Below are 20,704 nucleotides of genomic sequence, written 5' to 3' on the forward strand. Positions count from 1 at the left end.
TCTCAAAATGTTATGGGAACATGGACGTATCCAGCAGGATTTGAACCTGCGCGGGGAGACCCCAATGGATTTCTAGTCCATCACCTTAACCACTCAGCCACGACTACGCAGACATGAAATCCTTGTGAGTTTCCCACACCTTTTCTTAAAGCACCATGATCAAGATCAGTGATTATCCCCCTTTATGAACTCTTAGAAAAGCAAAGCAAAATTCTAGTCCTCACTAACATGTAAAAATCTGATTTAAAGTCATCATCAATCAGAACCTTATGCAGTTCATGGCTTTTCCCTCTTCATAAGGCGGATTTGAACTGGGTCCACTACAAAAACATCCTGAAAAAAAACTCTGAAAATGCTCAAAGGTCTGAACATATTAATTTCCATGTAAAAAAGACTTGCTTTTCACTTGATCAGGCTTTTCAGCACCTTTTAACCGCATCAAGTTGCCAAAAACGCAAGCGGTTAACTGAAATGAGCACATCATTCTTCAGGTGTTTTTCACTTAGAAGAGTTACAGACTTATAATGCAAGTCAATGGGAAGGTAAGAAAGACCCCTGAAAGGCTCCTGAGTGACTTTTGGTGAGTTTTGTGAGCTACAAAAAGAAGCCACAAAAACGCACTCAAAAGATGCCCACAACAATTCTTAGAAAAACGCCACCAAAAATGTTTACAAACCGCATTAGGAAATGCTGAAAAACAAGAGAAAAGATGACTCAGGAAAATAAAATGCTGATGTTTCCTGAAGCCATTTTGGCTTGAAATCCATGTCAGTTTTACCCACCTGGAAAAAGTGATCATTAACACAAGTCATAGAGAATGGTTGCTTGGTGTCACATAAATAGTATGAGTTTTGTTTCCTGACGTCAATTTTAATTTCGCTAATCCTATATAATAGATAAATTTGGCCATAGGATTCAAAGTGATCATTTTATGGATTCTAGTAATATTCAATTTTTTTTCGGCTTTTTGTATGTGGATTTTAACTTTGTCTTTATATGGTAAACCTTGGGCATAGGAGGACACAATGTGAGCGGAAAAAGTGAAACCTGCGTTTCATAAAGAACTACCCAGGTTCCACTGAGATTTGAACTCAGATCACTGGATTCAAAGTCCAGAGTGCTAACCATTACACCATGGAACCAGAGGGACAATGTACTTAGCTGGATCTTCTTCTGAAGAAAAGGGTGAAACGAGCATGTTAAATCATGAATGGATGTGAAAACAGGCTCTAATGCTGCAGTGCAAGTCTACTACTAATACAAAATGGTAAATTAATATCTACTATCCTTTTATTTCACAAGTTTGCCTCGAGTTCCACGCTATCACAACAAGGAGAGTTTTAAATGTTGATAAAAACTGGCAAATAGAGTGTTGCATCTATTACTTGGGAAAAGGGTGAGAAAAAATAAATTGCAAAACTTATAATGTTAGAAAGCTGTTCATCCAGAAGTTGCTAAAGATTATTCATTGTGTAGTAAAAGCTTTCATCCGAGACATAATTCAAGTAGAGTTTGCAGAAATCAAAGCCCATGTCCCAGTCCATCAGCCACGATAGTGCTCTGCGGCCGCTGGAAAAGAGCGGGAGAAGATCTTCTTACTTGATGGCACCCGCGGTGCTACTTTTGTTTAGCATCGGGACGCACGTTATGTCGCGCAGGGCAGGCTAATCAAAAGAAGATCCGAAGATGCTGTCAGTATGGTTCTACAAACCAAGTCCAAAGATCACAGACCACTGTCTTGGGAGAGAGACGAGGGAATATGAAAATTGATCTTCAATAATCTGTCAAAAGTTATGGGAACATGGACGTATCCGGCAGGATTTGAACCTGCACGGGGAGACCCCAATGGATTTCTAGTCCATCGCCTTAACCACTCGGCCACGTCTACTCAGACATGAAATCCTTGTGAGTTTCCCACACCTTTTCTTAAAGCACCATGATCAAGATCAGTGATTATCCCCCTGGATGAACTCTTAGAAAAGCAAAGCAAAATTCTAGTCCTCACTAACATGTAAAAATCTGATTTAAAGTCATCATCAATCAGAACCTTATGCAGTTCATGGCTTTTCCCTCTTCATAAGGCGGATTTGAACTGGGTCCACTACAAAAACATCCTGAAAAAAAACTCTGAAAATGCTCAAAGGTCTGAGCATATTAATTTCCATGTAAAAAAGACTTGCTTTTCACTTGATCAGGCTTTTCAGCACCTTTTAACCGCATCAAGTTGCCAAAAACGCAAGCGGTTAACTGAAATGAGCACATCATTCTTCAGGTGTTTTTCACTTAGAAGAGTTCCAGACTTATAATGCAAGTCAAGGGGAAGGTAAGAAAGACCCCTGGAAGGCTCCTGAGTGACTTTTGGTGAGTTTTGTGAGCTACAAAAAGAAGCCACAAAAATGCACTCAAAAGATGCCCACAACAATTCTTAGAAAAACGCCACCAAAAATGTTTACAAACCGCATTAGGAAATGCTGAAAAACAAGAGAAAAGATGACTCAGGAAAATAAAATGCTGATGTTTCCTGAAGCCATTTTGGCTTGAAATCCATGTCAGTTTTACCCACCTGGAAAAAGTGATCATTAACACAAGTCATAGAGAATGGTTGCTTGGTGTCACATAAATAGTATGAGTTTTGTTTCCTGACGTCAATTTTAATTTCGCTAATCCTATATAATAGATAAATTTGGCCATAGGATTCAAAGTGATCAATTTATGGATTCTAGTAATATTCAATTTTTTTTTGGCTTTTTGTATGTGGATTTTAACTTTGTCTTTATATGGTAAACCTTGGGCATAAGAGGACACAATGTGAGCGGAAAAAGTGAAACCTGCGTTTCATAAAGAACTACCCAGGTTCCACTGAGATTTGAACTCAGATCACTGGATTCAAAGTCCAGAGTGCTAACCATTACACCATGGAACCAGAGGGACAATGTACTTAGCTGGAACTTCTTGTGAAGAAAAAGGTGAAACGAGCATGTTAAATCATAAATGGATGTGAAAACAGGCTCTAATGCTGCAGTGCAAATCTACTACTAATACAAAATGGTAAATTAATATCTACTATCCTTTTATTTCACAAGTTTGCCTCGAGCTCCACGCTATCACAACAAGGAGAGTTTTAAATGTTGATAAAAACTGGCAAATAGAGTGTTGCATCTATTACTTGGAAAAAGGGTGAGAAAAAATAAATTGCAAAACTTATAATGTTAGAAAGTTGTTCATCCAGAAGTTGCTAAAGATTATTCATTGTGTAGTAAAAGCTTTCATCCGAGACATATTTCAAGTAGTGTTTGTAGAAATCAAAGCCCATGTCCCAGTCCATCAGCCACGATAGTGCTCTGCGACCGCTGGACAAGAGCGGGAGAAGGTCTTCTTACTTGATGGCACCCGTGGTGCTACTTTTGTTTAGCATCGGGACGCACGTTATGTCGCGCAGGGCAGGCTAATCAAAAGAAGATCCGAAGATGCTGTCAGTATGGTTCTACAAACCAAGTCCAAAGAGCACAGACCACTGTCTTGGGAGATAGATGATAGAATATGAAAATTGATCTTCAATAATCGGTCAAAAGTTTTGGGAATATGGATGTAGCCGGCAGGATTTAAACCTGTGTGGGGAGACCCCAAGCGATTTCTAGTCCTTGGCCTTAACCACTCGGCCACGTCTACTCAGACATGAAATCTTTGTGAGTTTCACATGCTTTTTCTTAAAGCACCATGATCAAGATCCCTCTGGAAGACATCTTAGAAAAGCAAAGCAAAATTCTAGGCCTCACTAAAATGTAAAAATCTGATTTGAACTCATCATCAATTAGAACCTTGTACAGTTCATGGCTTTTCCCTCTTCATAAGGCGGAACTGAACTGGGTCCACTACAAAAACATCCTGAAAAAAAACTCTGAAAATGCTCAAAGGTCTGAACATATTAATTTCCATGTAAAAAAGACTTGCTTTTCACTTGATCAGGCTTTTCAGCACCTTTTAACCGCATCAAGTTGCCAAAAACGCAAGCGGTTATCTGAAATGAGCACATCATTCTTCAGGTGTTTTTCACTTAGAAGAGTTCCAGACTTATAATGCAAGTCAATGGGAAGGTAAGAAAGACCCCTGGAAGGCTCCTGAGTGACTTTTGGTGAGTTTTGTGAGCTACAAAAATAAGCCACAAAAACGCACTCAAAAGATGCCCACAACAATTCTTAGAAAAACGCCACCAAAAATGTTTACAAACCGCATTAGGAAATGCTGAAAAACAAGAGAAAAGATGACTCAGGAAAATAAAATGCTGATGTTTCCTGAAGCCATTTTGGCTTGAAATCCATGTCAGTTTTACCCACCTTGAAAAAGTGATCATTAACACAAGTCATAGAGAATGGTTGCTTGGTGTCACATAAATAGTATGAGTTTTGTTTCCTGACGTCAATTTTAATTTCGCTAATCCTATATAATAGATAAATTTGGCCATAGGATTCAAAGTGATCATTTTATGGATTCTAGTAATATTCAATTTTTTTTTGTCTTTTTGTATGTGGATTTTAACTTTGTCTTTATATGGTAAACCTTGGGCATAGGAGGACACAATGTGAGCGGAAAAAGTGAAACCTGAGTTTCATAAAGAACTACCCAGGTTCCACTGAGATTTGAACTCAGATCACTAGATTCAAAGTCCAGAGTGCTAACAATTACACCATGGAATCAGAGGGACAATGTGCTTAGCTGGATCTTCTTGTGAAGAAAAGGGTGAAACGAGCATGTTAAATCATGAATGGATGTGAAAACAGGCTCTAATGCTGCAGTGCAAATCTACTACTAATACAAAATGGTAAATTAATATCTACTATCCTTTTATTTCACAAGTTTGCCTCGAGTTCCACGCTATCACAACAAGGAGAGTTTTAAATGTTGATAAAAACTGGCAAATAGAGTGTTGCATCTACTACTTGGGAAAAGGGTGAGAAAAAATAAATTGCAAAACTTATAATGTTAGAAAGCTGTTCATCCAGAAGTTGCTAAAGATTATTCATTGTGTAGTAAAAGCTTTCATCCGAGACATAATTCAAGTAGAGTTTGCAGAAATCAAAGCCCATGTCCCAGTCCATCAGCCACGATAGTGCTCTGCGGCCGCTGGACAAGAGCGGGAGAAGATCTTCTTACTTGATGGCACCCGCGGTGCTACTTTTGTTTAGCATCGGGACGCACGTTATGTCGCGCAGGGCAGGCTAATCAAAAGAAGATCCGAAGATGCTGTCAGTATTGTTCTACAAACCAAGTCCAAAGATCACAGACCACTGTCTTGGGAGAGAGACGAGGGAATATGAAAATTGATCTTCAATAATCTGTCAAAAGCTATGGGAACATGGATGTAGCCAGCAGGATTTGAACCTGCGCAGGGAGACCCCAATGGATTTCTAGTCCATCGCCTTAACTACTCGGCCATGACCACTCAGACATGAAATCCTTGTGAGTTTCCCACACCTTTTCTTAAAGCACCATGATCAAGATCAGTGATTATCCCCCTGGATGAACTCTTAGAAAAGCAAAGCAAAATTCTAGTCCTCACTAACATGTAAAAATATGATTTAAAGTCATCATCAATCAGAACCTTATGCAGTTCATGGCTTTTCCCTCTTCATAAGGCGGATTTGAACTGGGTCCACTACAAAAACATCCTGAAAAAAAACTCTGAAAATGCTCAAAGGTCTGAGCATATTAATTTCCATGTAAAAAAGACTTGCTTTTCACTTGATCAGGCTTTTCAGCACCTTTTAACCGCATCAAGTTGCCAAAAACGCAAGCGGTTAACTGAAATGAGCACATCATTCTTCAGGTGTTTTTCACTTAGAAGAGTTCCAGACTTATAATGCAAGTCAAGGGGAAGGTAAGAAAGACCCCTGGAAGGCTCCTGAGTGACTTTTGGTGAGTTTTGTGAGCTACAAAAAGAAGCCACAAAAATGCACTCAAAAGATGCCCACAACAATTCTTAGAAAAACGCCACCAAAAATGTTTACAAACCGCATTAGGAAATGCTGAAAAACAAGAGAAAAGATGACTCAGGAAAATAAAATGCTGATGTTTCTTGAAGCCATTTTGGCTTGAAATCCATGTCAGTTTTACCCACCTGGAAAAAGTGATCAGTAACACAAGTCATAGAGAATGGTTGCTTGGTGTCACATAAATAGTATGAGTTTTGTTTCCTGACGTCAATTTTAATTTCGCTAATCCTATATAATAGATAAGTTAGACTATAGGATTCAAAGTGATCATTTTATGGATCCTAGTAATATTCAATTTTTTTTGGGCTTTTGGTATGTGGATTTTAACGTTGTCTTTATATGGTAAACCTTGGGCATAGGAGGACACAGTGTGAGTGGAAATAGTGAAACCTGCGTTTCATGAAGAATTACCCAGGTTCCACTGAAATTTGAACTCAGATCACTGGATTCAAAGTCCAGAGTGCTAACCATTACACCATGGAACCAGAGGGACCAAGTACTTAGCTGGATCTTCTTGTGAAGAAAAGGGTGAAACGAGCATGTTAAATCATGAATGGATGTGAAAACAGGCTCTAATGCTGCAGTGCAAATCTACTACTAATACAAAATGGTAAATTAATATCTACTATCCTTTTATTTCACAATTTTGCCTCGAGTTCCACGCTATCACAACAAGGAGAGTTTTAAATGTTGATAAAAACTGGCAAATAGAGTGTTGCATCTATTACTTGGGAAAAGGGTGAGAAAAAATAAATTGCAAAACTTATAATGTTAGAAATCTGTTCATCCAGAAGTTGCTAAAGATTATTCATTGTGTAGTAAAAGCTTTCATCCGAGACATAATTCAAGTAGAGTTTGTAGAAATCAAAGCCCATGTCCCAGTACATCAGCCACGATAGTGCTCTGCGCCTGCTGGACAAGAGTGGGAGAAGGTCTTCTTACTTGATGGCACCCGCGGTGCTACTTTTGTTTAGCATCGGGATGCACGTTATGTCGCGCAGGGCAGGCTAATCAAAAGAAGATCCGAAGATGCTGTCAGTATGGTTCTACAAACCCAGTCCAAAGAGCACAGACCACTGTCTTGGGAGATAGATGAGGGAATATGAAAATTGATCTTCAATAATCGGTCAAAATTTTGGGAACATGGATGTAGCCGGTAGGATTTAAACCTGTGTAGGGAGACCCCAAGCGATTTCTAGTCCATCGCCTTAACCACTCAGCCACATCTACTCAGACATGAAATCTTTGTAAGTTTCACATACCTTTTCTTAAAGCACCATGATCAAGATCAGTGATTATCCCTCTGGAAGACATCTTAGAAAAGCAAAGCAAAATTCTAGGCCTCACTAACATGTAAAAATCTGATTTGAACTCATCATCAATTAGAACCTTGTACAGTTCATGGCTTTTCCCTCTTCATAAGGCGGATGTGAACTGGGTCCACTACAAAAACATCCTGAAAAAAACTCTGAAAATGTTCAAAGGTCTGAACATATTAATTTCATGTAAAAAAGACTTGTTTTTCACTTGATCAGGCTTTTCAGCACCTTTTAACCGCATCAAGTTGCCAAAAATGCAAGCGGTTAACTAAAATGAGCACATCATTCTTCAGGTGTTTTTCACTTAGAAGATTTCCAGACTTTTAATGCAAGTCAAGGGGAAGGTAAGAAAGACCCCTGGAAGGCTCCTGAGTGACTTTTGGTGAGTTTTGTGAGCCACAAAAAGATGCCACAAAAACGCACTCAAAAGATGCCCAAAACAATTCTTAGAATAACGCCACCAAAAATGTTTACAAACCGCATTAGGAAATGCTGAAAAACAAGAGAAATGATGACTCAGGAAAATAAAATGCTGATGTTTCCTGAAGCCATTTTGGCTTGAAATCCATGTCAGTTTTACCCACCTTGAAAAAGTGTCATGTGATCATTAACACAAGTCATAGAGAATGGTGGCTTGGTGTCACATAAATAGTATGAGTTTTGTTTCCTGACGTCAATTTTAATTTCGCTAATCCTATATAATAGATAACTTTGGCCATAGGATTCAAAGTTATTATTTTATGGATCCTTGTAATATTCAAGTTTTTTTTGGCTTTTGGTATGTGGATTTTAACTTTGTCTTTATATGTTAAACCTTCTGCATAGGAGGACACAGTGTGAGCGGAAAAAATAGAAACCTGTGTTTCATGAAGAATTACCCAGGTTCCACTGAGATTTGAACTCAGCTCACCGGATTCAAAGTCCAGAGTGCTAACCATTACACCATGAAATCAGATGGGCAATATACTTAGCTGGATCTTCTTCTGAAGAAAAGGGTGAAACGAGCATGTTAAATCATGAATGGATGTGAAAACAGGCTCTAATGCTGCAGTGCAAATCTACTACTAATACAAAATGATAAATTAATATCTACTATCCTTTTATTTCACAAGTTTGCCTCGAGTTCCACGCTATCACAACAAGGAGAGTTTTAAATGTTGATAAAAACTGGCAAATAGAGTGTTGCATCTATTACTTGGGAAAAGGGTGAGAAAAAATAAATTGCAAAACTTATAATGTTAGAAAGCTGTTCATCCAGAAGTTGCTAAAGATTATTCATTGTGTAGTAAAAGCTTTCATCCGAGATATAATTCAAGTAGAGTTTGCAGAAATCAAAGCCCATGTCCCAGTCCATCAGCCACGATAGTGCTCTGCGGCCGCTGAACAAGAGCGGGAGAAGATCTTCTTACTTGATGGCACCCGCGGTGCTACTTTTGTTTAGCATCGGGACGCACGTTATGTCGCGCAGGGCAGGATAATCAAAAGAAGATCCGAAGATGCTGTCAGTATTGTTCTACAAACCAAGTCCAAAGATCACAGACCACTGTCTTGGGAGAGAGACGAGGGAATATGAAAATTGATCTTCAATAATCTGTCAAAAGTTATGAGAACATGGTAGTAACCGGCAGGATTTGAACCTGCGAGGGGAGACCCCAATGGATTTCTAGTCCATCGCCTTAACCACTCGGCCACGACTATTCAGACATGAAATCCTTGTGAGTTTCCCACACCTTTTCTTAAAGCACCATGATCAAGATCACTTATTATCCCCCTGGAAGACATCTTAGAAAAGCAAAGCAAAATTCTAGGCCTCACTAAAATGTAAAAATCTGTTTTGAACTCATCATCAATTAGAACCTTGTACAGTTCATGGCTTTTCCCTCTTCATAAGGCGGAACTGAACTGGGTCCACTACAAAAACATCCTGAAAAAAAACTCTGAAAATGCTCAAAGGTCTGAACATATTAATTTCCATGTAAAAAAGACTTGCTTTTCACTTGATCAGGCTTTTCAGCACCTTTTAACCGCATCAAGTTGCCAAAAACGCAAGCGGTTAACTGAAATGAGCACATCATTCTTCAGGTGTTTTTCACTTAGAAGAGTTCCAGACTTATAATGCAAGTCAATGGGAACGTAAGAAAGACCCCTGAAGGCTCCTGAGAGACTTTTGGTGAGTTTTGTGAGCTACAAAAATAAGCCACAAAAACGCACTCAAAAGATGCCCACAACAATTCTTAGAAAAACGCCACCAAAAATGTTTACAAACCGCATTAGGAAATGCTGAAAAACAAGAGAAAAGATGACTCAGGAAAATAAAATGCTGATGTTTCCTGAAGCCATTTTGGCTTGAAATCCATGTCAGTTTTACCCACCTGGAAAAAGTGATCATTAACACAAGTCATAGAGAATGGTTGCTTGGTGTCACATAAATAGTATGAGTTTTGTTTCCTGACGTCAATTTTAATTTCGCTAATCCTATATAATAGATAAATTTGGCCATAGGATTCAAAGTGATCATTTTATGGATTCTAGTAATATTCAATTTTTTTTCGGCTTTTTGTATGTGGATTTTAACTTTGTCTTTATATGGTAAACCTTGGGCATAGGAGGACACAATGTGAGCGGAAAAAGTGAAACCTGCGTTTCATAAAGAACTACTCAGGTTGCACTGAGATTTGAACTCAGATCACTAGGTTCAAAGTCCAGAGTGCTAACCATTACACCATGGAACCAGAGGGAAAATGTACTTAGCTGGATCTTCTTGTGAAGAAAAGGGTGAAACGAGCAAGTTAAATCATGAATGGATGTGAAAACAGGCTCTAATGCTGCAGTGCAAATCTACTACTAATTCAAAATGGTAAATTAATATCTACTATCCTTTTATTTCACAAGTTTGCCTCGAGTTCCACGCTATCACAACAAGGAGAGTTTTAAATGTTGATAAAAACTGGCAAATAGAGTGTTGCATCTATTACTTGGGAAAAGGGTGAGAAAAAATAAATTGCAAAACTTATAATGTTAGAAAGCTGTTCATCCAGAAGTTGCTAAAGATTATTCATTGTGTAGTAAAAGCTTTCATCCGAGATATAATTCAAGTAGAGTTTGCAGAAATCAAAGCCCATGTCCCAGTCCATCAGCCACGATAGTGCTCTGCGGCCGCTGAACAAGAGCGGGAGAAGATCTTCTTACTTGATGGCACCCGCGGTGCTACTTTTGTTTAGCATCGGGACGCACGTTATGTCGCGCAGGGCAGGATAATCAAAAGAAGATCCGAAGATGCTGTCAGTATTGTTCTACAAACCAAGTCCAAAGATCACAGACCACTGTCTTGGGAGAGAGACGAGGGAATATGAAAATTGATCTTCAATAATCTGTCAAAAGTTATGAGAACATGGTAGTAACCGGCAGGATTTGAACCTGCGAGGGGAGACCCCAATGGATTTCTAGTCCATCGCCTTAACCACTCGGCCACGACTATTCAGACATGAAATCCTTGTGAGTTTCCCACACCTTTTCTTAAAGCACCATGATCAAGATCACTTATTATCCCCCTGGAAGACATCTTAGAAAAGCAAAGCAAAATTCTAGGCCTCACTAAAATGTAAAAATCTGTTTTGAACTCATCATCAATTAGAACCTTGTACAGTTCATGGCTTTTCCCTCTTCATAAGGCGGAACTGAACTGGGTCCACTACAAAAACATCCTGAAAAAAAACTCTGAAAATGCTCAAAGGTCTGAACATATTAATTTCCATGTAAAAAAGACTTGCTTTTCACTTGATCAGGCTTTTCAGCACCTTTTAACCGCATCAAGTTGCCAAAAACGCAAGCGGTTAACTGAAATGAGCACATCATTCTTCAGGTGTTTTTCACTTAGAAGAGTTCCAGACTTATAATGCAAGTCAATGGGAACGTAAGAAAGACCCCTGAAGGCTCCTGAGAGACTTTTGGTGAGTTTTGTGAGCTACAAAAATAAGCCACAAAAACGCACTCAAAAGATGCCCACAACAATTCTTAGAAAAACGCCACCAAAAATGTTTACAAACCGCATTAGGAAATGCTGAAAAACAAGAGAAAAGATGACTCAGGAAAATAAAATGCTGATGTTTCCTGAAGCCATTTTGGCTTGAAATCCATGTCAGTTTTACCCACCTGGAAAAAGTGATCATTAACACAAGTCATAGAGAATGGTTGCTTGGTGTCACATAAATAGTATGAGTTTTGTTTCCTGACGTCAATTTTAATTTCGCTAATCCTATATAATAGATAAATTTGGCCATAGGATTCAAAGTGATCATTTTATGGATTCTAGTAATATTCAATTTTTTTTCGGCTTTTTGTATGTGGATTTTAACTTTGTCTTTATATGGTAAACCTTGGGCATAGGAGGACACAATGTGAGCGGAAAAAGTGAAACCTGCGTTTCATAAAGAACTACTCAGGTTGCACTGAGATTTGAACTCAGATCACTAGGTTCAAAGTCCAGAGTGCTAACCATTACACCATGGAACCAGAGGGAAAATGTACTTAGCTGGATCTTCTTGTGAAGAAAAGGGTGAAACGAGCAAGTTAAATCATGAATGGATGTGAAAACAGGCTCTAATGCTGCAGTGCAAATCTACTACTAATTCAAAATGGTAAATTAATATCTACTATCCTTTTATTTCACAAGTTTGCCTCGAGTTCCACGCTATCACAACAAGGAGAGTTTTAAATGTTGATAAAAACTGGCAAATAGAGTGTTGCATCTATTACTTGGGAAAAGGGTGAGAAAAAATAAATTGCAAAACTTATAATGTTAGAAAACTGTTCATCCAGAAGTTGCTAAAGATTATTCATTGTGTAGTAAAAGCTTTCATCCGAGACATAATTCAAGTAGAGTTTGCAGAAATCAAAGCCCATGTCCCAGTCCATCAGCCACGATAGTGCTCTGCGGCCTCTGGACAAGAGCGGGAGAAGATCTTCTTACTTGATGGCACCCGCGGTGCTACTTTTGTTTAGCATCGGGACGCACGTTATGTCGCGCAGGGCAGGCTAATCAAAAGAGGATCCGAAGATGCTGTCAGTATGGTTCTACAAACCAAGTCCAAAGATCACAGACCACTGTCTTGGGAGATAGACGAGGGAATATGAAAATTGATTTTCAATAATCTGTCAAAAGTTATGGGAACATGGACGTAGCCGGCAGGATCTGAACCTGCGCGGGGAGACCCCAATGGATTTCTAGTCCATCGCCTTAACCACTCGGCCACGACTACTCAGACATGACATCCTTGCGAGTTTCCCACACCTTTTCTTAAAGCACCATGATCAAGATCAGTGATTATCCCCCCGGATGAACTCTTAGAAAAGCAAAGCAAAATTCTAGGCCTCACTAACATGTAAAAATCTGATTTAAAATCATCATCAATCAGAACCTTGTGCAGTTCATGGCTTTTCCCTCTTCATAAGGCGGATTTGAACTGGGTCCACTACAAAACATCCTGAAAAAAAATTTGAAAATGCTCAAAGGTCTGAACATATTAATTTCTATGTAAAAGAGACTTGCTTTTCATATGTTCAGGCTTTTGAGCACCTTTTAACCGCATCAAGTTGCCAAAAACGCCAAGCGGTTAACTGAAATGAGCACATCTTTCTTCACGTGTTTTTCACTTAGAAGAGTTCCATACTTATAATGCAAGTCAAGGGGAAGGTAAGAAAGACCCCTGGAGATTCCTGAGTGACTTTTGGTGAGTTTTGTGAGCTACAAAAAGAAGCCACAAAAACGAAATCAAAAGATGCCCAAAACAATTCTTAGAAAAACGCCACCAAAAATGTTTACAAACCGCATTAGGAAATGCTGAAAAACAAGAGAAAAGATGACTCAGGTAAATAAAATGCTGATGTTTCTTGAAGCCATTTTGGCTTGAAATCCATGTCAGTTTTACCCACCTGGAAAAAGTGATCAGTAACACAAGTCATAGAGAATGGTTGCTTGGTGTCACATAAATAGTATGAGTTTTGTTTCCTGACGTCAATTTTAATTTCGCTAATCCTATATAATAGATAAGTTAGACTATAGGATTCAAAGTGATCATTTTATGGATCCTAGTAATATTCAATTTTTTTTGGGCTTTTGGTATGTGGATTTTAACGTTGTCTTTATATGGTAAACCTTGGGCATAGGAGGACACAGTGTGAGTGGAAATAGTGAAACCTGCGTTTCATGAAGAATTACCCAGGTTCCACTGAAATTTGAACTCAGATCACTGGATTCAAAGTCCAGAGTGCTAACCATTACACCATGGAACCAGAGGGACCAAGTACTTAGCTGGATCTTCTTGTGAAGAAAAGGGTGAAACGAGCATGTTAAATCATGAATGGATGTGAAAACAGGCTCTAATGCTGCAGTGCAAATCTACTACTAATACAAAATGGTAAATTAATATCTACTATCCTTTTATTTCACAATTTTGCCTCGAGTTCCACGCTATCACAACAAGGAGAGTTTTAAATGTTGATAAAAACTGGCAAATAGAGTGTTGCATCTATTACTTGGGAAAAGGGTGAGAAAAAATAAATTGCAAAACTTATAATGTTAGAAAGTTGTTCATCCAGAAGTTGCTAAAGATTATTCATTGTGTAGTAAAAGCTTTCATCCGAGACATAATTCAAGTAGAGTTTGTAGAAATCAAAGCCCATGTCCCAGTACATCAGCCACGATAGTGCTCTGCGCCTGCTGGACAAGAGTGGGAGAAGGTCTTCTTACTTGATGGCACCCGCGGTGCTACTTTTGTTTAGCATCGGGATGCACGTTATGTCGCGCAGGGCAGGCTAATCAAAAGAAGATCCGAAGATGCTGTCAGTATGGTTCTACAAACCCAGTCCAAAGAGCACAGACCACTGTCTTGGGAGATAGATGAGGGAATATGAAAATTGATCTTCAATAATCGGTCAAAATTTTGGGAACATGGATGTAGCCGGTAGGATTTAAACCTGTGTAGGGAGACCCCAAGCGATTTCTAGTCCATCGCCTTAACCACTCAGCCACATCTACTCAGACATGAAATCTTTGTAAGTTTCACATACCTTTTCTTAAAGCACCATGATCAAGATCAGTGATTATCCCTCTGGAAGACATCTTAGAAAAGCAAAGCAAAATTCTAGGCCTCACTAACATGTAAAAATCTGATTTGAACTCATCATCAATTAGAACCTTGTACAGTTCATGGCTTTTCCCTCTTCATAAGGCGGATGTGAACTGGGTCCACTACAAAAACATCCTGAAAAAAACTCTGAAAATGTTCAAAGGTCTGAACATATTAATTTCATGTAAAAAAGACTTGTTTTTCACTTGATCAGGCTTTTCAGCACCTTTTAACCGCATCAAGTTGCCAAAAATGCAAGCGGTTAACTAAAATGAGCACATCATTCTTCAGGTGTTTTTCACTTAGAAGATTTCCAGACTTTTAATGCAAGTCAAGGGGAAGGTAAGAAAGACCCCTGGAAGGCTCCTGAGTGACTTTTGGTGAGTTTTGTGAGCCACAAAAAGATGCCACAAAAACGCACTCAAAAGATGCCCAAAACAATTCTTAGAATAACGCCACCAAAAATGTTTACAAACCGCATTAGGAAATGCTGAAAAACAAGAGAAATGATGACTCAGGAAAATAAAATGCTGATGTTTCCTGAAGCCATTTTGGCTTGAAATCCATGTCAGTTTTACCCACCTTGAAAAAGTGTCATGTGATCATTAACACAAGTCATAGAGAATGGTGGCTTGGTGTCACATAAATAGTATGAGTTTTGTTTCCTGACGTCAATTTTAATTTCGCTAATCCTATATAATAGATAACTTTGGCCATAGGATTCAAAGTTATTATTTTATGGATCCTTGTAATATTCAAGTTTTTTTTGGCTTTTGGTATGTGGATTTTAACTTTGTCTTTATATGTTAAACCTTCTGCATAGGAGGACACAGTGTGAGCGGAAAAAATAGAAACCTGTGTTTCATGAAGAATTACCCAGGTTCCACTGAGATTTGAACTCAGCTCACCGGATTCAAAGTCCAGAGTGCTAACCATTACACCATGAAATCAGATGGGCAATGTACTTAGCTGGATCTTCTTCTGAAGAAAAGGGTGAAACGAGCATGTTAAATCATGAATGGATGTGAAAACAGGCTCTAATGCTGCAGTGCAAATCTACTACTAATACAAAATGATAAATTAATATCTACTATCCTTTTATTTCACAAGTTTGCCTCGAGTTCCACGCTATCACAACAAGGAGAGTTTTAAATGTTGATAAAAACTGGCAAATAGAGTGTTGCATCTATTACTTGGGAAAAGGGTGAGAAAAAATAAATTGCAAAACTTATAATGTTAGAAAGCTGTTCATCCAGAAGTTGCTAAAGATTATTCATTGTGTAGTAAAAGCTTTCATCCGAGATATAATTCAAGTAGAGTTTGCAGAAATCAAAGCCCATGTCCCAGTCCATCAGCCACGATAGTGCTCTGCGGCCGCTGAACAAGAGCGGTAGAAGATCTTCTTACTTGATGGCACCCGCGGTGCTACTTTTGTTTAGCATCGGGACGCACGTTATGTCGCGCAGGGCAGGATAATCAAAAGAAGATCCGAAGATGCTGTCAGTATTGTTCTACAAACCAAGTCCAAAGATCACAGACCACTGTCTTGGGAGAGAGACGAGGGAATATGAAAATTGATCTTCAATAATCTGTCAAAAGTTATGAGAACATGGTAGTAACCGGCAGGATTTGAACCTGCGAGGGGAGACCCCAATGGATTTCTAGTCCATCGCCTTAACCACTCGGCCACGACTATTCAGACATGAAATCCTTGTGAGTTTCCCACACCTTTTCTTAAAGCACCATGATCAAGATCAGTGATTATCCCCCTGGAAGACATCTTAGAAAAGCAAAGCAAAATTCTAGGCCTCACTAAAATGTAAAAATCTGTTTTGAACTCATCATCAATTAGAACCTTGTACAGTTCATGGCTTTTCCCTCTTCATAAGGCGGAACTGAACTGGGTCCACTACAAAAACATCCTGAAAAAAAACTCTGAAAATGCTCAAAGGTCTGAACATATTAATTTCCATGTAAAAAAGACTTGCTTTTCACTTGATCAGGCTTTTCAGCACCTTTTAACCGCATCAAGTTGCCAAAAACGCAAGCGGTTAACTGAAATGAGCACATCATTCTTCAGGTGTTTTTCACTTAGAAGAGTTCCAGACTTATAATGCAAGTCAATGGGAACGTAAGAAAGACCCCTGAAGGCTCCTGAGAGACTTTTGGTGAGTTTTGTGAGCTACAAAAATAAGCCACAAAAACGCACTCAAAAGATGCCCACAACAATTCTTAGAAAAACGCCACCAAAAATGTTTACAAACCGCATTAGGAAATGCTGAAAAACAAGAGAAAAGATGACTCAGGAAAATAAAATGCTGATGTTTCCTGAAGCCATTTTGGCTTGAAATCCATGTCAGTTTTACCCACCTGGAAAAAGTGATCATTAACACAAGTCATAGAGAATGGTTGCTTGGTGTCACATAAATAGTATGAGTTTTGTTTCCTGACGTCAATTTTAATTTCGCTAATCCTATATAATAGATAAATTTGGCCATAGGATTCAAAGTGATCATTTTATGGATTCTAGTAATATTCAATTTTTTTTCGGCTTTTTGTATGTGGATTTTAACTTTGTCTTTATATGGTAAACCTTGGGCATAGGAGGACACAATGTGAGCGGAAAAAGTGAAACCTGCGTTTCATAAAGAACTACTCAGGTTGCACTGAGATTTGAACTCAGATCACTAGGTTCAAAGTCCAGAGTGCTAACCATTACACCATGGAACCAGAGGGAAAATGTACTTAGCTGGATCTTCTTGTGAAGAAAAGGGTGAAACGAGCAAGTTAAATCATGAATGGATGTGAAAACAGGCTCTAATGCTGCAGTGCAAATCTACTACTAATTCAAAATGGTAAATTAATATCTACTATCCTTTTATTTCACAAGTTTGCCTCGAGTTCCACGCTATCACAACAAGGAGAGTTTTAAATGTTGATAAAAACTGGCAAATAGAGTGTTGCATCTATTACTTGGGAAAAGGGTGAGAAAAAATAAATTGCAAAACTTATAATGTTAGAAAACTGTTCATCCAGAAGTTGCTAAAGATTATTCATTGTGTAGTAAAAGCTTTCATCCGAGACATAATTCAAGTAGAGTTTGCAGAAATCAAAGCCCATGTCCCAGTCCATCAGCCACGATAGTGCTCTGCGGCCTCTGGACAAGAGCGGGAGAAGATCTTCTTACTTGATGGCACCCGCGGTGCTACTTTTGTTTAGCATCGGGACGCACGTTATGTCGCGCAGGGCAGGCTAATCAAAAGAGGATCCGAAGATGCTGTCAGTATGGTTCTACAAACCAAGTCCAAAGATCACAGACCACTGTCTTGGGAGATAGACGAGGGAATATGAAAATTGATTTTCAATAATCTGTCAAAAGTTATGGGAACATGGACGTAGCCGGCAGGATCTGAACCTGCGCGGGGAGACCCCAATGGATTTCTAGTCCATCGCCTTAACCACTCGGTCACGACTACTCAGACATGACATCCTTGCGAGTTTCCCACACCTTTTCTTAAAGCACCATGATCAAGATCAGTGATTATCCCCCCGGATGAACTCTTAGAAAAGCAAAGCAAAATTCTAGGCCTCACTAACATGTAAAAATCTGATTTAAAATCATCATCAATCAGAACCTTGTGCAGTTCATGGCTTTTCCCTCTTCATAAGGCGGATTTGAACTGGGTCCACTACAAAACATCCTGAAAAAAAATTTGAAAATGCTCAAAGGTCTGAACATATTAATTTCTATGTAAAAGAGACTTGCTTTTCATATGTTCAGGCTTTTGAGCACCTTTTAACCGCATCAAGTTGCCAAAAACGCCAAGCGGTTAACTGAAATGAGCACATCTTTCTTCAGGTGTTTTTCACTTAGAAGAGTTCCATACTTATAATGCAAGTCAAGGGGAAGGTAAGAAAGACCCCTGGAGATTCCTGAGTGACTTTTGGTGAGTTTTGTGAGCTACAAAAAGAAGCCACAAAAACGCAATCAAAAGATGCCCAAAACAATTCTTAGAAAAACGCCACCAAAAATGTTTACAAACCGCATTAGGAAATGCTGAAAAACAAGAGAAAAGATGACTCAGGTAAATAAAATGCTGATGTTTCTTGAAGCCATTTTGGCTTGAAATCCATGTCAGTTTTACCCACCTGGAAAAAGTGATCATTAACACAAGTCATAGAGAATGGTTGCTTGGTGTCACATAAATAGTATGAGTTTTGTTTCCTGACGTCAATTTTAATTTCGCTAATCCTATATAATAGATAAGTTTGGCTATAGGATTCAAAGTGATCATTTTATGGATCCTAGTAATATTCAATTTTTTTTGGGCTTTTGGTATGTGGATTTTAACGTTGTCTTTATATGGTAAACCTTGGGCATAGGAGGACACAGTGTGAGCGGAAATAGTGAAACCTGCGTTTCATGAAGAATTACCCAGGATCCACTGAAATTTGAACTCAGATCACTGGATTCAAAGTCCAGAGTGCTAACCATTACACCATGGAACCAGAGGGACCAAGTACTTAGCTGGATCTTCTTGTGAAGAAAAGGGTGAAACGAGCATGTTAAATCATGAATGGATGTGAAAACAGGCTCTAATGCTGCAGTGCAAATCTACTACTAATACAAAATGGTAAATTAATATCTACTATCCTTTTATTTCTCAATTTTGCCTCGAGTTCCACGCTATCACAACAAGGAGAGTTTTAAATGTTGATAAAAACTGGCAAATAGAGTGTTGCATCTATTACTTGGGAAAAGGGTGAGAAAAAATAAATTGCAAAACTTATAATGTTAGAAATCTGTTCATCCAGAAGTTGCTAAAGATTATTCATTGTGTAGTAAAAGCTTTCATCCGAGACATAATTCAAGTAGAGTTTGTAGAAATCAAAGCCCATGTCCCAGTACATCAGCCACGATAGTGCTCTGCGCCTGCTGGACAAGAGTGGGAGAAGGTCTTCTTACTTGATGGCACCCGCGGTGCTACTTTTGTTTAGCATCGGGATGCACGTTATGTCGCGCAGGGCAGGCTAATCAAAAGAAGATCCGAAGATGCTGTCAGTATGGTTCTACAAACCAAGTCCAAAAAACACAGACCACTGTCTTGGGAGATAGATGAGGGAATATGAAAATTGATCTTCAATAATCGGTCAAAATTTTGGGAACATAGATGTAGCCGGCAGGATTTAAACCTGTGTGGGGAGACCCCAAGCGATTTCTAGTCCATCGCCTTAACCACTCGGCCACATCTACTCAGCCATGAAATCTTTGTAAGTTTCACATACCTTTTCTTAAAGCACCATGATCAAGATCAGTGATTATCCCTCTGGAAGACATCTTAGAAAAGCAAAGCAAAATTCTAGGCCTCACTAACATGTAAAAATCTGATTTGAACTCATCATCAATTAGAACCTTGTACAGTTCATGGCTTTTCCCTCTTCATAAGGCGGATGTGAACTGGGTCCACTACAAAAACATCCTGAAAAAAACTCTGAAAATGTTCAAAGGTCTGAACATATTAATTTCATGTAAAAAAGACTTGTTTTTCACTTGATCAGGCTTTTCAGCACCTTTTAACCGCATCAAGTTGCCAAAAATGCAAGCGGTTAACTAAAATGAGCACATCATTCTTCAGGTGTTTTTCACTTAGAAGATTTCCAGACTTTTAATGCAAGTCAAGGGGAAGGTAAGAAAGACCCCTGGAAGGCTCCTGAGTGACTTTTGGTGAGTTTTGTGAGCCACAAAAAGATGCCACAAAAACGCACTCAAAAGATGCCCAAAACAATTCTTAGAATAACGCCACCAAAAATGTTTACAAACCGCATTAGGAAATGCTGAAAAACAAGAGAAATGATGACTCAGGAAAATAAAATGCTGATGTTTCCTGAAGCCATTTTGGCTTGAAATCCATGTCAGTTTTACCCACCTTGAAAAAGTGTCATGTGATCATTAACACAAGTCATAGAGAATGGTGGCTTGGTGTCACATAAATAGTATGAGTTTTGTTTCCTGACGTCAATTTTAATTTCGCTAATCCTATATAATAGATAACTTTGGCCATAGGATTCAAAGTTATTATTTTATGGATCCTTGTAATATTCAAGTTTTTTTTGGCTTTTGGTATGTGGATTTTAACTTTGTCTTTATATGTTAAACCTTCTGCATAGGAGGACACAGTGTGAGCGGAAAAAATAGAAACCTGTGTTTCATGAAGAATTACCCAGGTTCCACTGAGATTTGAACTCAGCTCACCGGATTCAAAGTCCA

General features: G+C 38.8%; 13 non-coding genes across 13 annotated transcripts; all 13 read right to left on the reverse strand.

Annotated features, from left to right (window-relative positions):
- Nucleotides 1-25: 25 nt before the first annotated feature.
- On the reverse strand, nt 26-107 carry TRNAS-AGA (transfer RNA serine (anticodon AGA)). The gene has a single exon. It is a non-coding gene; the product is annotated as a tRNA-Ser (tRNA).
- A 963-nt stretch (nt 108-1,070) lies between these two features.
- Nucleotides 1,071-1,142, reverse strand: TRNAQ-UUG (transfer RNA glutamine (anticodon UUG)). The gene has a single exon. It is a non-coding gene; the product is annotated as a tRNA-Gln (tRNA).
- Nucleotides 1,143-1,806: 664 nt separating this feature from the next.
- TRNAS-AGA (transfer RNA serine (anticodon AGA)) lies at nt 1,807-1,885 on the reverse strand. Its single transcript has one exon. It is a non-coding gene; the product is annotated as a tRNA-Ser (tRNA).
- Nucleotides 1,886-2,851: 966 nt separating this feature from the next.
- Nucleotides 2,852-2,923, reverse strand: TRNAQ-UUG (transfer RNA glutamine (anticodon UUG)). The gene has a single exon. It is a non-coding gene; the product is annotated as a tRNA-Gln (tRNA).
- Nucleotides 2,924-5,358: 2,435 nt separating this feature from the next.
- Nucleotides 5,359-5,440, reverse strand: TRNAS-AGA (transfer RNA serine (anticodon AGA)). The gene has a single exon. It is a non-coding gene; the product is annotated as a tRNA-Ser (tRNA).
- Nucleotides 5,441-6,403: 963 nt separating this feature from the next.
- Nucleotides 6,404-6,475, reverse strand: TRNAQ-UUG (transfer RNA glutamine (anticodon UUG)). The gene has a single exon. It is a non-coding gene; the product is annotated as a tRNA-Gln (tRNA).
- A 2,450-nt stretch (nt 6,476-8,925) lies between these two features.
- TRNAS-AGA (transfer RNA serine (anticodon AGA)) lies at nt 8,926-9,007 on the reverse strand. Its single transcript has one exon. It is a non-coding gene; the product is annotated as a tRNA-Ser (tRNA).
- A 1,698-nt stretch (nt 9,008-10,705) lies between these two features.
- Nucleotides 10,706-10,787, reverse strand: TRNAS-AGA (transfer RNA serine (anticodon AGA)). Its single transcript has one exon. It is a non-coding gene; the product is annotated as a tRNA-Ser (tRNA).
- A 1,698-nt stretch (nt 10,788-12,485) lies between these two features.
- TRNAS-AGA (transfer RNA serine (anticodon AGA)) lies at nt 12,486-12,567 on the reverse strand. Its single transcript has one exon. It is a non-coding gene; the product is annotated as a tRNA-Ser (tRNA).
- A 961-nt stretch (nt 12,568-13,528) lies between these two features.
- Nucleotides 13,529-13,600, reverse strand: TRNAQ-UUG (transfer RNA glutamine (anticodon UUG)). Its single transcript has one exon. It is a non-coding gene; the product is annotated as a tRNA-Gln (tRNA).
- Nucleotides 13,601-16,050: 2,450 nt separating this feature from the next.
- TRNAS-AGA (transfer RNA serine (anticodon AGA)) lies at nt 16,051-16,132 on the reverse strand. The gene has a single exon. It is a non-coding gene; the product is annotated as a tRNA-Ser (tRNA).
- Nucleotides 16,133-17,830: 1,698 nt separating this feature from the next.
- TRNAS-AGA (transfer RNA serine (anticodon AGA)) lies at nt 17,831-17,912 on the reverse strand. The gene has a single exon. It is a non-coding gene; the product is annotated as a tRNA-Ser (tRNA).
- A 961-nt stretch (nt 17,913-18,873) lies between these two features.
- Nucleotides 18,874-18,945, reverse strand: TRNAQ-UUG (transfer RNA glutamine (anticodon UUG)). The gene has a single exon. It is a non-coding gene; the product is annotated as a tRNA-Gln (tRNA).
- Between the last annotated feature and the right edge of the window lie 1,759 nt (nt 18,946-20,704).

Source organism: Phyllobates terribilis, unplaced genomic scaffold, assembly GCF_046119375.1.
Source record: "Phyllobates terribilis strain yellow unplaced genomic scaffold, ASM4611937v1 Scaffold_13__5_contigs__length_258822181, whole genome shotgun sequence".
Classification (NCBI taxonomy): domain Eukaryota; kingdom Metazoa; phylum Chordata; class Amphibia; order Anura; family Dendrobatidae; genus Phyllobates; species Phyllobates terribilis.